The sequence below is a fragment of the Triticum aestivum genome, chromosome 1B (assembly GCF_018294505.1).
Source record: "Triticum aestivum cultivar Chinese Spring chromosome 1B, IWGSC CS RefSeq v2.1, whole genome shotgun sequence".
In the NCBI taxonomy this organism is placed as follows: Eukaryota; Viridiplantae; Streptophyta; class Magnoliopsida; order Poales; family Poaceae; genus Triticum; species Triticum aestivum.
Window position 1 is genome coordinate 328,986,339 of NC_057795.1, and position 16,140 is coordinate 329,002,478.

Here is a 16,140-nt window from a genome sequence, read left to right on the forward strand (position 1 = left end):
CGGCCTCCGATCCAGCCGAGCTCCGGAGATGAGTTCCGTCAGCACGACGGCGTGGTGACGATGTTGATGTTCTACCGGCGCAGGGCCTCGCCTAAGCTTCGTGATGATATAACCGAGGTGGAATATGGTGGAGGGGGGCACCGCACATGGCTAAGGAACGATCCGTAGATCAACTTGTGTTGTTCTCCTTAGAGGTGCCCCCCTGCCCCCGTATATAAAGGAGCTAGGGGGAGGGGTTCGGCCGGCCAGGAGGGGCGCGTCAGGAGGAGTCCTCCTCCCACCGGGAGTAGGACTCCCCACCTTCCTTGTTGGAGTAGGAGAGAAGGAAAGAGGGGGAGAGGAGGAAGGAAAAGGGGGCTGCACCCCTTGTCCAATTCGGACCAGAGGGGGGCTGCGCTCCTCCTTCCTTTCGGCCTCTCACCTCTATTCCCGTATGGCCCAATAAGGCCCATATACTCCCCGGCGAATTCCCGTAACTCTCCGGTACTCCGAAAAATATCCGAATGACTCGGAACCTTTCCGAACTCCGAATATAGTCGTCCAACATATCGATCTTTATGTCTCGACCATTTTGAGACTCCTCGTCATGTCCCCGATCTCATCCGGGACTCCGAACTCCTTCGGTACATCAAAACTCATAAACTCATAATAAAACTGTCATCGAAACCTTAAGCGTGCGGATCCTACGGGTTCGAGAACTATGTAGACATGACCTAGAACTATTCTCGGTCAATAACCAATAGCGGGACCTGGATGCCCATATTGGCTCCCACATATTCTACGAAGATCTTTATCGGTCAAACCGCATAACAACATACGTTGTTCCCTTTGTCATCAGTATGTTACTTGCCCGAGATTTGATCGTCGGTATCCAATACCTAGTTCAATATCGTTACCGGCAAGTCTCTTTACTCGTTCCGTAATGCATCATCCCGTAACCAACTCATTTGGTTATATTGCTTGCAAGGCTTATAATGATGTGCATTACCGAGAGGGCCCAGAGATACCTCTCCGACAATCGGAGTGACAAAACCTAATCTCGAAATACGCCAACTCAACATGTACCTTCGGAGACACCTGTAGTACTCCTTTATAATCACCCAGTTATGTTGTGACGTTTGGTAGTACCCAAAGTGTTCCTCCGGTAAATGGGAGTTGCATAATTCTCATAGTTACAGGAACATGTATAAGTCATGAAGAAAGCAATAGCAACATACTAAACGATCAAGTGCTAGGCTAACGGAATGGGTCATGTCAATCACATCATTCTCCTAATGATGTGATCCCGTTAATCAAATGACAACTCTTTTGTCCATGGCTAGGAAACATAACCATCTTTGATAAACGAGCTAGTCAAGTAGAGGCATACTAGTGACTATATGTTTGTCTATGTATTCACACATGTATCATGTTTCTGGTTAATACAATTCTAGCATGAATAATAAACATTTATCATGAAATAAGGAAATAAATAATAACTTTATTATTACCTCTAGGGCATATTTCCTTCACACCGCCCGCACGGCTGCTCGCCGGAGCCTGTCGTGCCTCGCCAAAGGAGCAGCTGCTCTAGATCCGAGACTCCCCACATAGGCAGGGCAGCCGAGGCCCCGCCGCCACCATCCTTGGCGCCCCGGGCTTGCCCAGCGGCTGCCTCAGGTGGCGGCGAGGAGGTGGGGCAAGGTGGGAAGGGGGCCACAGCAGCGCGGCTAGGGTTCCCCCGCCACCGTCGGGGGAGGCGGCGCGGGGGTCGCGGGAGGGGTTAGGTCATGGGATCTGGCCAGCAGATCGATGCAAGCGCAATATCTGGTCACAGGATCGTACACTATCCTATGTTTCCTAAATAAATATTATACCCAACACGCCCCCGCAGTCACAACAGTAGCGACGCAGACGGTAAGACTGGAGAAGAATCCGAAGACGGACACCCCCCCTAGTCGTAACAGTCGATGTATTGCGGAAGTCGTAGCTGGAATGGAAATAGACGAGGTTGCTCAAGCAAGGCGGTAGCCCTTTGTGCCGATTGTCGAGGTAGCCAAGAGTGTATGGTGGTGTAGATGTGGTCGAGGTAGCCGTGCGAAGAACCTCGTGGTCAATGTCGAGTCGGGGTAGCAATTGTCAAGGAAGTTGACGTGGAGCCGCGGACGCAAGGCGTCGCCGAGTTAGTCATGGGCACAGTGGTGTCGAAGTAGTGGTGCGCCGGGAAGAAGAGGATGTTGACGAAGCGTCGCGCTGGGTGTGCCAAACTCGGAGACACGTCGTAGACAAAGGCACGCGTCGGTGTTGCTAGCAACGGGAAAGCATAGACGGACGAAGATGAAGTTGACGAAGCGCTTCACCAGGCTTGCCAGGCCCGGGGACACGTCGTGGACGAAGGCACGCATCGGTATTGCCAGCACCGGACATGCGTAGACGAGGGATCTGCATGAGTTGTATGCCATGTCGAGGAGTCGGAGGGGCTAGCAGAGAAGGAGACTCGACGATGGTTGTGGTGCCAATCGGCGTGGGGCCGATGTCAATGCTGGCGATGGGGTGGTGCTGGATGAAGACGAAGAGGGTGGACGGGCGGCGGCTACGGGGGTAGCAGCGGCGGCGGCCGAAGAAGAGCGGCGGCGGCGGCTAGGTTAGGAGCACGGCGGCAGTGCTCGAATTAGGCGAGGAACCCGACAACGTGACAAAGACCGGCGCAAACGGTGGTGTTCCCGCACCGAGGGAGGCGGCATGGTGCATACCACGGGAAGTCGACACGCGGTGACGGTGGAGTGGACCACGGGCAGTGGCGCTACGGCACGAAGGGGCGACGCAGCGGCGGTAGGCAGGTTGAGGCGACGGCGGGAAGACCTCGGGGCGGCATGGACCGCTAGCCGCATCGCTACGGCCCGAAGGGGCAGCGGTGCACGGGTCGGTGATGATGCAGGGACGGCCTCGGGCGGCAGCAGTGACCGCGTTCCATGGCGCTAGAGCTTGAAAGAGGCAGTGTAGTGGCGGCTTGTGGGTCGGTGCAGCCGCGGGGAGAACCACTGGCCGGGGGCGACGACCCGACAGGAGGTGGCGTAGCATGCGTGCCGCGGCGGGACAACCCTAAGGGGCGACACAAAGGCGGCGGCGGCTACGGGGATAGCCGGCGGCAGGATCTTGGGGCGGTAGCATGGAATGCGAGCCGCGACGCGACAACCCAAAGAGGCGTCGGCAGGAGTGGCGCGCGGGTCGGGGCAGTCGGCGGGGAGACCTTGGAGCGGCGACACAGCGGTCCGAAGGGACGACGTGACGGTAACCTATGGCTCGATCGACGGTAGGCGCGTGCTCGGGAACGGGCTTGGCGAAGATAGGTGCGTGATCGGTTGATCAGACCGATGGCGGCATTGTACAGGCCATGAAGGGGACGACACCCATATCAGAGTCGATGGCGACATGGTCGGTGAGTCCCGGACGATGACGACGAAGAAGGACCGACAATGAATACCGCATGGATGAGCTGCCGGCAGAGACGCACGAAGGCGTCCCTTGGGTGGTGCGTCTAGCCTTGCCGCGCGGTTGATGATGAAGTGGCCAGTGTAGTCGACGCTGATGTCGGAGTAAAGGTGCGGGGATCGACGGCGGTGACGGACAACGCTAACTGATGTTAGATCGGAAAACCAAAAACAAAACGCCGATGAAGATGACCGGCGAGAGAGAGAAAAACCCGAAGCAAGGGCTCGGGAAAAAGACTCTCTAGGACAGCCAGTCAACATGACCGACGGACGAACCCTAGGTACGGGTGGCGCGGCCTCCGTAGATGGTCATGAAGGCCGACCACCCCGGGGGTGCCGCGATGCGGAAGCGGCAAACGACGGCTAGGGTTTGGATCGGTTAGGCTGATACCATGTTAGAAGGGATAGAGAGGGATTGGTGGAATAGTTGATGTATTGCTTGGGCCTCAAGGGCATATATATAGAAGTACATGCTCATCGGAGTACAAGTCAAGGTAGAATAAATTCTACGCTATTCTATGTTTTCTAAATAAACATTATACTCACCTTATTAACATATGTGTGGTGTCATGCATCGCTTCATTTATTAGGTTGTAGACTCATCTTGTCTTGATATGTGTGATGTTACTCGTAATGTGAGTAAATAGCTATGTTATTTAATTTGTCTCTCCCCTCATTAATTAGCTGTCACAATATCTTTTTTTAGGTATCATTTATGTTACTCCTACTATGGACAATCTAAAAGATAAGATATAGCACTCATATCACGAGTATTCAGTGACAATCACTGGACTTGTCCTTACAATTCACTCTGGTCAATATATTCAAGAATACCTGATTTTCTATGATCACTTTTTTGCAAGCACCAGATTTACGGTGACTAAACTCCCCTCAATGTACAATGAGGGTCACTCGACACGTTTGCACATTGTATTTCCACCGACGTGGCATATACTTTGACTTGTTGACCGCCTCTGAGGTGACAGCGTGGCAAATAGAGTTTTTTTTGTAAAGGTCCAACTCAGTTTTTTAAGTCAATAGGGAGAGCACTCCCTGGCTCCATACAACTGAAGCCCACCAGCTAGGCCAAACTAGTTCATAACCTAGACTTATTACATTCCAAACACTCTTTGAAAGCTACTCCCTCTATAAAGAAATATAAGAGTGATAGATAATTGCGACACCTAGATATACAAGAGCTTCTTTTTAACAGACGACTTGGGAAACAACAGTAAACAAGCTTAAGCCAGCTGCTGTGGCGTCAAAGAGATCGGCGATCATATGAAGTCCAAGGTGGAAGTTCGGCTCAAGATGTCTCTGCCGCCATGCGCCCATCTTGTCCAGCTGGATGGGCTTCTCCAACGGCTCCACTCTCTGTCATACCAACGCTTGTTTTGTTGGTTTTCCCAGCAGGTGTTGAAGGTGCATACAGAACTGGTCTATCTGAACCAGCATATGCTCCTCGAAGATTTGATTCAAAGACATCCAAATGCCACCATTAAATATAGGGCTTTCTATTTCTGTGCCTGCCATCGCTTAGTTCTTCTCAGTTTTGCCCACACTCTATGGCAGTCCTCACTTTTCCCTTCCACCGTGCGGCCCATCCTCGCAAAACCCCAGACGAGGGTTTGCCGTCAGGTCAAAGTGTTTGACCGTTACTGGGCGTGGTTACTGACACATGGGATTCCCCTGTCAGCGGGTGCCTGCTCGTAGATGATGGGCACATATACTGACTTGTGGGACACCTCTGTCAGCGGTTGCATGGTCGTAGATGGTGGGCGCATATTCTGACTTGTGGGACACCTCTGCCAGTGGCTGCATGGTTGTAGATGGTGGGTGCATATTCTGACTTGTGGGACACCTCTGTCAGCGGCCGGGTGGCTCTAGGTGGTGGTCACAGTTATTGGCGCGTGGGACAACTTTGTCATCAGCTACGTGGTCGTAGGTGGTGGTCGCAGTTACTTACGCATGAGACACCTTTGTAAGTGGGTTCACGATCATAGGTGCTGGGTGTAGTTATTGACCTTATTAAACCAGGAAGAGTACTCGAACCGAGACCACACGCTCAAGAGAGGCACAAGAGCCAACCGACCAATTATGTGTACGTGGCTTTTGAAACTGCCCTCACCATTTTATGTACTAAATGAAGCGAAGGATAAACCAGCCGTTTAGTCACTATATATAGTATACCATCGATCCGGGTGTTAATATATAGTTTTGTTCAAACCATTTGGTGTGGCGAATGCACTTGAGTCAACCAAATTAGTTTAGTCTTGAATATTGGTTTGGTGAGTGAACTTGGGACAAGCAAAGTAACAAGCGTGATGTAGATTGGTCCTGAAAATTTCCAAAAATCATTTTATGCTACAATATTGGTGGTGATGAACTTGACAAAAATATTAAACTTGCAATACAACAAGTCTGGAAAAAACCCTTCACAAAATGGCCTATCTAGAATGGACTTGTGTGGATTTCAAGGATATGCACATGGAAATGGCCACACACATGGTAAACTTCATGATAACATGAGCAAATTTGGCACAACTATTGGTGTTACCATTGTGGACAATGTTTCATACAAATTTGCAATTATTTTGTAACAAAAATAATTTTTCCATTTTCCAAGCCCCAGAAATGACTTTTCTTTGTGAATGAACTAACTCAAATAATTATGAAATTTTTTCCATTTCATTTTTCATCAATAGAAGGCCACATTGGATGGCCACTAACCAGGTTTCAACAATTTCAGAGTAATATTGCTATATTCCATGCATTTAGTTGAGTTGTAGTGAATTATCTGAAAATGACCAAATTTGCACTACAAGTGTGATGTAGGTTGGTCCTGAAAATTTCCACAAATCATTTTATGCTACAATATTGGTGGTGGATGAACTTGGGACAAGGCAAGTAGGAAATCTGAACCATTTTGTATGAATGGTCAACACTTCAAGTTTGACCCAATTTAAAAAAAATGATAAAGTTTAAAAAATTCAAATGCCTTTGCACTGAACCATCTTAATTATGTGCACTAGCTTGTCGGAAGAATACTAAACTTTTAGTACAACAAGTCTGAAAAAAACCTCCACAAAATGGCCTATCTAGAATGGACTTGTGTGGGTTGCAAGGCATATGCACATGGAAATGGCCACATACATGGCAAACTCCATGATAACATGCCCAAATTTCTCACAACTATTGATGTTACCATTGTGGACAATATTTCATAGGAACTTGCAATTATTTTGTAATAAAAATAGAATTTCCATTTTCCAAGCCCTAGAAATCACTTTTCTTTGTGAAGGAAGTGCCTCAAATAATTTTGAAATTTGGTCCATTTCATTATTCATCAAAAGAAGGCCACATTTGATGCCACTGGCTAGGTTTCAGCAATTTCAGAGTAGTATTGCTATATTCCATGCATTTAGTTGAGTTTTAGTGAATTATCAGAAAATGACCAGATTTGCACTACAAGTGTGATGTAGATTGGTCCTAAAAAGTTCCAAAATTAATTTTATGCTACAATATTGTTGGTGGATGAAATTGTGACAAGGCAAGCAGGAATTCCAAACCATTTTTATGAATGCTCAACGCTACAAGTTTGACCCCAATTTAAAATATATATATGAAAAAGACTAAAATTTTCAACTGCCTTTGCACTGAACCATCTTATGTGCACTAGTTTATGGGAAAAATACTAAACTTGCAATACAACAAGTGTGAAAAAACCCTTCACAAAATGGCCTATCTAGAATGGACTTGAGTGGATTTTAAGGCATATGCACATGGAAATGGCCACATATATGGCAAACTCCATGATAACATGCCCAAATTTGGCAGAACTATTGGTATTACCATTGTGAATAATGTTTCATAGGAACTTACAATTTTTTGTAATAAAAAAATAAAATTTCCATTTTCCAAGCCATAGAAATGACTTTTCTTTGTGAAGGAAGTGCCTCAAATAATTTTGAAATTTGTTCCCTTTCATTATTCATCAAAAGAAGGCCACATTTGATGGCCACTGACCAGGTTTCAGCAATTTCAGAGCAATATTGCTACATTCCATGCATTCAGTTGAGTTTTAGTGAATTATCAAAAAAGGACCAAATTTGCACTACAAGTGTTATGTAGATTGGTCCTGAAAAAAGTCCATAAATTATTTTATGCTACAATGTTGGTGGTGGATGAACTTGGGACAAGGAAAGCAGGAATTTCAAACCATTTTGTATGAATGGTCAACACTACAAGTTTGACGCCAAATTAAAAAAGACAAAGAAAATGAAAAAAGGCTAAAATATTCAAATGCCTTTGCACTAAGCCATCTTATGTACAGTAGTTTGTGGAAAAATTACTAAACTTGAAATACAACAAATCTAAAAAAATATTCACAAAATGGCCTATCTAGATGGACTTGTGTGGATTTCAAGGCATATGCACATGGAAATGGCCACATACATGACAAACTCCATGATAACATGCCCAAATTTGGCACAACTATTGGTGTTACCATTATGAACAATGTTTTACCCCCTAGGCGCGCCCAAGTGGCTCGTGGCCCACTCCTTCGCCTTCTGGTCTCCTCCCGAAGCTTCTAGTGTCTCTTATGTCCAGAAAAAAATCGTCAAAAAGTTTTGTGGCATTTGGACTTCATTTAGTACTGAATTCCAGGAAAGGCAAAAACAAGAAGAAAAAAAAATAGCAACTGGCACTTGGCAGTAAGTTAATAGGTTAGTACCAAAAAATGATATATAATTGCATATAACTACATATAAAACATCCAAGATCGACACTATAATAGCATGGAACAATAAAAAATTATAGATACATTGGAGACGTATCAGATACCCATTTTCCACCTAGCGAATCAATGCATCCATTTCTATTCATCTGTATCTCCCCACCAAAGACCTACCATTGTATCTATGATATCATTGCATACCTTCTTTGGTAGCTTAAAAATATACGTGGTGGTGGACGTGCGACTGACGTTTGTTATTCAGAAAGTGCCCCTGCGACGTGCGACTGACGCGATCTTCAAAATGTGTGGCTATTTGCAGCTATGGCGGCCGCTTAGCCGCTCACAGGACCGGGACGTCATCAACACCCTCCTCGCTGACCTTCGATCAATGGCCTTCCGCATGACGCCTCCGCTTCCGCCACCTCCGTCGGAGCCTGATTAGACCTGTTGCTCTTGTTGCAGGGCATGTGTGTGTTCTTTGTTTCTAGGGCTTGTTGAGTTGTGCCCTCAGCATTAACCCTTCTGCTATTTTATCTATGTGTAAGACCTATGTGTGTGGGTGTGTTAACCTTGTTGGATGCTTGGCCCGGGCGGTTTGCTTTATAATATAAAGCGGGGCAAAAGCCTTTTTCGGTAATATACATGGCAAAATATTGAATGAATTGCACGATAGCCTTCAACGAAATCTCCTTTGCCCCCATAGATAACTATTTTCCTTCCATCCTTTTAGGTGCTTAATATTTCTTTCCAGTAGATGGAGAAAGTTGTTACTTCTATCAACACCAACCGTAGCTGGGAGACCGAGATATATGTCAGATACTACCTTTCTATCATAATAATAGTTTAAACATACTTGGGTTTTCACACCAACATTTACATTTGGACTAAAATAAATAATGCACTTCGTTTCACTCACTATTTGCCTTGAACTTGCACAATAACGACCTAGTACCTATCTCAATGAGGTTGCATAATTCACATGTTCCTTTATAAGTATTTGGAAATCATTGACAAATGATAAATGGGAAAATGATGGTGCATTTATGCACACCCCTAACACCATTAGTGCCACTGACCTACTCTCTACGAGTCAGAGCAGTTGATTAACCCTAAGCACAGATATGAAATAAATAAGTTGGTGAGTGGTCACCCCGCAGGAGCCCCATATATGGAAGGAAGCCATCCATTTCTTGACCATTAATTCTCACCATATATTTCATAGATCTTACACATTTCATAAGGAGATCAACAAACTCTGGTTGAAAAACCCCAACTCTATCTCCATTCTCTCTAAAAGAAGCATCATTCCACATGATCGGATGCTATATGCATGTCAAGTTTCATAGCACGGTACCATGACTTGTATTTCTTCTTATTTTTAATTGTGACTGGACTCTCATACGTAAATAGAATGTTATATGCAACCATCCTTCCAAGAAGAAAAGGTCTTTGCATGATAATATATCTATTTTTAGGTCACGTCGCATAAACGCTACGTATACACTGTCACTTTTTTGGATACTCAATTAACCTTGGATATACGCACAAGAATTATTGGTTAGCTTTATTTTTTACTATCCAAACAAGCAATATATCACTGACCGAGGACATGCCAACACTTGTTAAAGAAAATAGCATGCAAGCAATTCGCACATGGAGCTTTCATATCCACAATTGACATAATTATTATTTTGACATCTACAATTGTGTATAGGGATTCATTCATATCTTTCATTATTCGCGGTGAAGGTAGATGGAGAGGCTTTGTTTTTTTAGACATAGAAAGTATTCTTAGAAGATAGAGAGAGAAAGTAAATGGATAGGTAAGAAGAGAAGTCTTGTTGGTGGGTGAGTGAAACATGGCCCATCCATCCGGCCCAGTAACGCCTCCCTAACCCTATCCCTAGTAAATAAATAGGAAGCAGTCAAAGGCAAGCAAGCTTCGCCGCCGTCCGGATCGAATAATCCCCACCCCACCCAAAACCAAGGAAGGAAGGAGGTATGGTGGTTGCCTCTCCTTCAACGCCGCCTCCGGCCGCCGCCGCCGCTGATAGCCCGCACCCGACCTACACCAAGGTAAGCAAGATCCTTCTGTCCCCACCTCCTTCTCCATACACTTCCCCTTTTTCTTTTCCATCTCGCTTCCCACTCATGGATGGCTGAATCTAATCTCCAACGCAGATGATTATGGAAGCGCTCACCGAGCTAGGAGGCACCTCCAGTCGTGATGCCATCGCCGGATTCATCCTCGGTCGCTTCACCGACCTCCCTGCTGCCCACGACGCGCTCCTATCCGCCCACCTCCGCCGCCTCATCTCCGAGGGCGTCGTCTCCGAGGGCATCGTCCGCAGCTTTGCATCCACCTACATCTTGCCAGCCCTGGCCCAGCCCCGCAAGGACTCCCTCACCGTGTCGGCGACCAAGAATTCGTTGGATCTCGATTTGGATCCATCTAGAGGCTTACATGCGAGCAACAATGATGACAACTCCTCCAGTGATGACGATGACGATGACTACACTTGTGATGAGGACGATGATGAATACACTCCTGCGCGTGCAACCTACATGCTGGGAAGGAAGCACGGCCGTGGACGAGTATCAAGCGTGGCCCTTCCTGTGTCCACACTTGATTCCTCGACGACAAAGAGAGGGCGTGGGAGGCCGAGAAAGGAACCAGAAGCAACGTCAAGGACCATCAAGCGTGGCCCTAGTCGCCCTCGCAAGGACGCATATCGATTCCACGCGTCGGCGTCAGCGACCAAGCCCAAGAAATTGTTGGATCTCAATTTGGACCCATCTGAGGGATTACAGATTAGAAGTGATGATGATGAGGATGTCTGCAGTGATGATGATGATGATGATGATGTTGACTACACCCCTATGCTAGGAGAAAAGCATGGTCATGGACGCCCACGAAAGAGGGGGCGCGGCCGGCCTTGTAAGGTTGTGTTGTCTGCCAATGGAGGAGGTGCTTCCTGCCCATTGACCCAGAGAGGGCGTGGAAGACCAAGGAAGAGACAAAATGCTTGTCGGCCAGAAGCTTCTTTTCAGAATGGAGGTGACACAATGCCTATGCAAACCCCCACAAGTGATTTCTTGACGCCGAAGAGAGGGAGTGGGAGGCCGACAAAGGAGACATAATAACTCTAACTAGTATCCAGAGAGAGCGTGGGTGGCCGAGAAAGGATGAACAATCACAAGTAGAATCTTCTCCAACTGGGACCAAAAAAATCAGAAATTATAGGTTATAAAGGCCCAACTGAATAAGATCCCATTAGTTTGTGTTAGAGATATATTTGGATTACATGTATTTGGTAGTCTAGGATTTGTAATCCGTCTCCTATCTTATCTCCAGGAGGGACTTCTTTCCCTCTAAGTCTTGTACTCAATATATACTCGCCCTCGAGACTCAATAATACATCCATTGATTCCACCAATCCCTCTCTATTCCCTTCTAACAGTTTGTATTCGCCTTTGAGCCTCAACATTTTGCAATTTACTTGACATTTGATTAAGCTTGGTGGTGAATCTTTTCCTTTTGAGTGTTCCCCTTGAGTCCTCCCGCCTTTATTCTTCATATACATAGTGTTCCACCTCGGATCCAGCTCCAATCATGCAGATCGGAACACCCCTAGGGCTTCCCCCGTATCATTTTCTTTGCTAGGAATACGAGATGTCCATATTATATGACCATGCAGAATTTCACCTAGAAGACCCATATCTCATCATCACTCTTTAACCTCAAGAAGATTTGATGATCACATTCAGTGTAATATATCGAGCGAAAGTGGAAAAGGGCTTTGTTTTGTGCCAGGCAAACAAATCATATGTCATATGATCATTTAGGGAGATTCTCAAAATTCTTTTATGGTAAAAAAACAAGAAAATACTAATAATTAAAGCTTCATCCCATTGTGCCAAAAATGGGTCAATGAGCTCATCCATTTTGTTTAAAAGAACATGCCCCTTCCTAGTTCGTATCTTCACGGTTGGACTATTTATGACCCAGTGAGCATCCCATATACCGATTCTTGTACCTAACCCAACTCTCCAAATATGGCCCATTTGAAATTTTGTAAACCAACAACTAATCTCTGCCAAGAATAAGATGAACCCTTCTTAGGTCTAGTTTTCAAGAGATCTCCATTTGGAAAATATTTTGCATGTCATGCCTTTGCACAAAAAGTTCCAGGTCAAGTAATAAATCTTTAGCTTTGTTTTGTCGGCATTGTTGGTAGGTTAAAAGCATGCAAATCCCTATCCTATAATCTCATCCTTTATTGGGATACCCATTTTCATGAGGCAAATCAATGCATCCATTTATGTTCATCTGTATCTTCCCACCAAATACCTGCCTTGGCTTCTATGATACATTTGCATACCTTCTTTCCTAACTTAAAATATACATGGAAAAGGCTCGGATGACTTGGATGATAGCCATCAACGAAATCTCCTTTGCTGCCGTAGATAACAATTTTCCTTCCATCCTCTTAGTCGATTAATAGCTCTTTCCAATAGATGGACAATGTTGTTACTTCTATCAATACCAACCATAGCTGGGAGACCAAGATATATGTCAAAGACTAGCTTCTGTCAGAATGATTAGTTTGAACATACTTGGGTTTTCACATCAACATTTTGCTTCACTCACTAATTGCCAACTATGAGTGAAGCAATCTCGACTCTCCATTTACTTTCTCTCTTTAAGAAAAGCTCTCAGTTTACTTATTTTTTGTGTGTGCTTGTACTCAAAAGGGATGGAATGACATGATTCTTGTCCTTATTCCAAAGGTTAATTCAAAATGCACAAAAGGTGAAGGTGTAGAAGATAATAAGCTTACGTAGTACTTTATGCAAGGTGTGCTAAAAAATTGGTAACTCATTGTCTCAAATATTTCCTTGATGGTGATGTGGTCTCCCATCCGTGAAGTGCTTCTATTCCTGGTAGCCTGGTTACATATGATATTCTATTTGCGTACAAGAGTTTACACACAACTAATAATAAAAAGAGAGGGAAGGCATGGTACTATGCAGTGAAACTTGACATGCATAAAGCATGCGATCATGTGGAATGATGCTTCTTTTAGATAGAGTGGAAATATATATATGGGGTTCACCAAAAATCTGTTGATCTCCGGCGGGTGACCTCTCACCACCATATTTATTTCATATATGTGTTGAGGGTTTATCAAGTGCTCTGACTCGTAGAGAGGAGGTCTGTGGCACTGAAGATATTCGGGGTGCGCAGAAATGCACCACCATTTTTCCATTAATCATTTGTCGATGTTTCCTAATACTTATGAAGGCACATATGAATTATGCAACCTCATTGAGATAGGTACTAGATCACGGCAATTAGTGAGTGAAGCAAAGTGCACATTTTCATTGTGAAGTCTATGTACGTGGATCTTATGGATCCTGGTCCTATTTTCCGCATAGTACATATTTGGAAAACAGAGTTTCCTTACAAGATCAAAAGTTCCATGTGGTTTTTGTAGAGGGATCTAGTTCTTACCAAAGATAATGTTGCTAACCGTAACTTTCCATGGTAGAAAAAAAATGTGGTTTTTTGATTAGGAGGAGTGTTTCATCATTTATTTCGCCCATGTCCATTTACTGCCTTGACCTGGCGCACGATTCATGTTTAATGCAATTTAGCATCGTGAAGGATTATTCCCAATTTGTTTGGAAATTGGTTGGTGTTATTCATCATAAGTTGTAGGCCGAAATCGGTGTGGGATTTTGTGCCATTTCTATGGGCAATATGGAATGTTGGAATGACTCCATTTTTAACAGATCATCTACTCATAATTTCTTGTAGGTTATCTACAAGGCTACGGCTTCAATCCGTATGTGTAATTACTGTAGCATGTGGACACACGGATGCTTATGGCCTCCTGGTGCACCCTGATGTGGATGGCAAGCGCAGAGTTTGTTTAACCACTTTGGCTGACGAGTCACTTTGGCCGATGGGTCACTCGTAGATTATGTAGATGAGCTACGTAATCTCGGGTCTGATCGATTGAGGTCGTGTTTTCTTTTTATTTGTATTAGTGTCCTGTATCGATGCCTTCAACTTGATTCACGTTTCATAATATATATTTTTAATCAGAGGCGAAAGATTTGCCTCGTCCATTAATTAAGGAGTTTAGAGTTGCTTTTATCAAAAGAAGAAATAAAATTACAAAGCATTTACTCTCGTGGCATGATGTTTCCCAAGTGCTTTGCAACGGCGGTAGCATCCTAGTATTTCGCTCACACCAAGTGCTTTGCAACGGCGGTAGCACCCTCCTTTTTTATGTTGGAGAGAATGATGATTAGGGGCATGGATTTGTGCCGCAACACCCTAGTATTTCGCTCACACCAAATTGTCCAACAAGTAAGCATGGTGAGGGACGCCAACACCTTCCGGTTTGCCGTATTCTTCTCGAACATATTGATCCACCAACCCTTGATGGTACCCTCATCAATCCAACGAGAAGTGTCAATGCTGTCGAGGTTGAGCCAATCCTTGATCATGCCCCAAAGCCTCATGGTGAACCGATGCTTGAAAAAGTGGTGGTCCACCAATTCCACGATTTGCTTAAAGAGAAAAATTCACTACAGGTCCTATTACTTGCGCTGGTGCCAGCTTTAGTCCCTGTGGTTACAAATACCCGAAATACAGTCACCAACCTTGCTCTAGGGGCCATCTACGGTCCATTATACGGTTTTGTGTACGTATATGGTGAGCTGGCTCTAGTCAACCGATGCCAAGTGTGCATTGACTGCCACATGTGCCCAGCTCACTCGAATACGCATGCACGCAGTTTTTTTTTTTTTGCAAAATTGCCAGTAATTAAAAGATCCTCAAACCCCGCCGCCGCCTCCGCCTCCGCCATGCGTCCGCTAGACGAGAAGGAGACCACGATGGTCTTCGACAAGCTCTTCAAGTTCACCGGCCCCAACCTGAAGCACCTCCTGGAGCGGAGGGCCCCGACCCGGAGCCCGGCCGCTACTGCCTCCGCCTCCACAAGAACCGCGTCTTCTACGCCTCCGAGTCGCTCGTCCGCCGCGGCACCGCCGTGTCCCGCACGCGCCTCGCCGGGGTCGGCACGCCCATCGGCAAGTTCACCCACGGCGGCGCCTTCCACCTCACCGTCCACGCGCTCGACCTCCTCGCCGCCCACGCGCGCCGCCGCATCTGGCTGAAGCCCGACATGGAGCGCTCGTTCCTCTTCGGCAATTCCGTGCCCACGTCCGCGCTCGCGCGCATCACCGAGAACACCAAGTCCGGCGATGGCGTCGTCGTCATGTCCATGGCCGACGTGCCGCTTGGGTTTGGGGTCGCCGCCAGGGGCGCGCAGGACTGCAGAAAGGCCGACACCAACGCCGTGGTGGTGCTCCACCAGTCCGACGCCGGCGGGTACCTCCGCAAGTAGGAGGAGCTCATGTGAGGTGAGGGTCGAGGCTTGGTTGTTCTTGTGTTTACTGATTGGACCATATGCGTGAATTTAGGGACCCAATTTCTTACTACTATCTTGTTCGAGAGTTCCTGCATATGGCATATGAATGTACTGGATGATTAATTGAGTATGAGATGAGGCGATTACAAATTTTCGGTGATAATTGGTCTTTTTCTCGCCCGTGAATGCACTAAATGGGAATTTTTGGATCAATACTTACTGAATTGTGTGGAATGAGGTCCTGGTATGTCTGTAAATAAACCACAGAACCTGATTTGTACATAGATGAATTGGATTGAAGAAGTATGGTGCATCACTTAGGATTATGTGGATTGAATTGATGAATTTGAGAACCTGATTTGTATCATTGAAGAAGTATGGATTGATATGTGGTCTTATGCTTGTTGCGGTGATGCGTTGAGTTACCTCGACCATCAAATCAAGGAAATGAATGCCGATCATCTGTTCCCTCCCGTGGTTGTGATCA

The 16,140-nt window shown here is 45.8% G+C and overlaps 1 pseudogene; it reads left to right on the forward strand.

Annotated features, from left to right (window-relative positions):
- The first annotated feature begins 15,087 nt into the window (after nucleotides 1–15,087).
- LOC123090974 (60S ribosome subunit biogenesis protein NIP7 homolog) lies at nucleotides 15,088–15,720 on the forward strand (annotated as a pseudogene).
- Nucleotides 15,721–16,140: the final 420 nt, after the last annotated feature.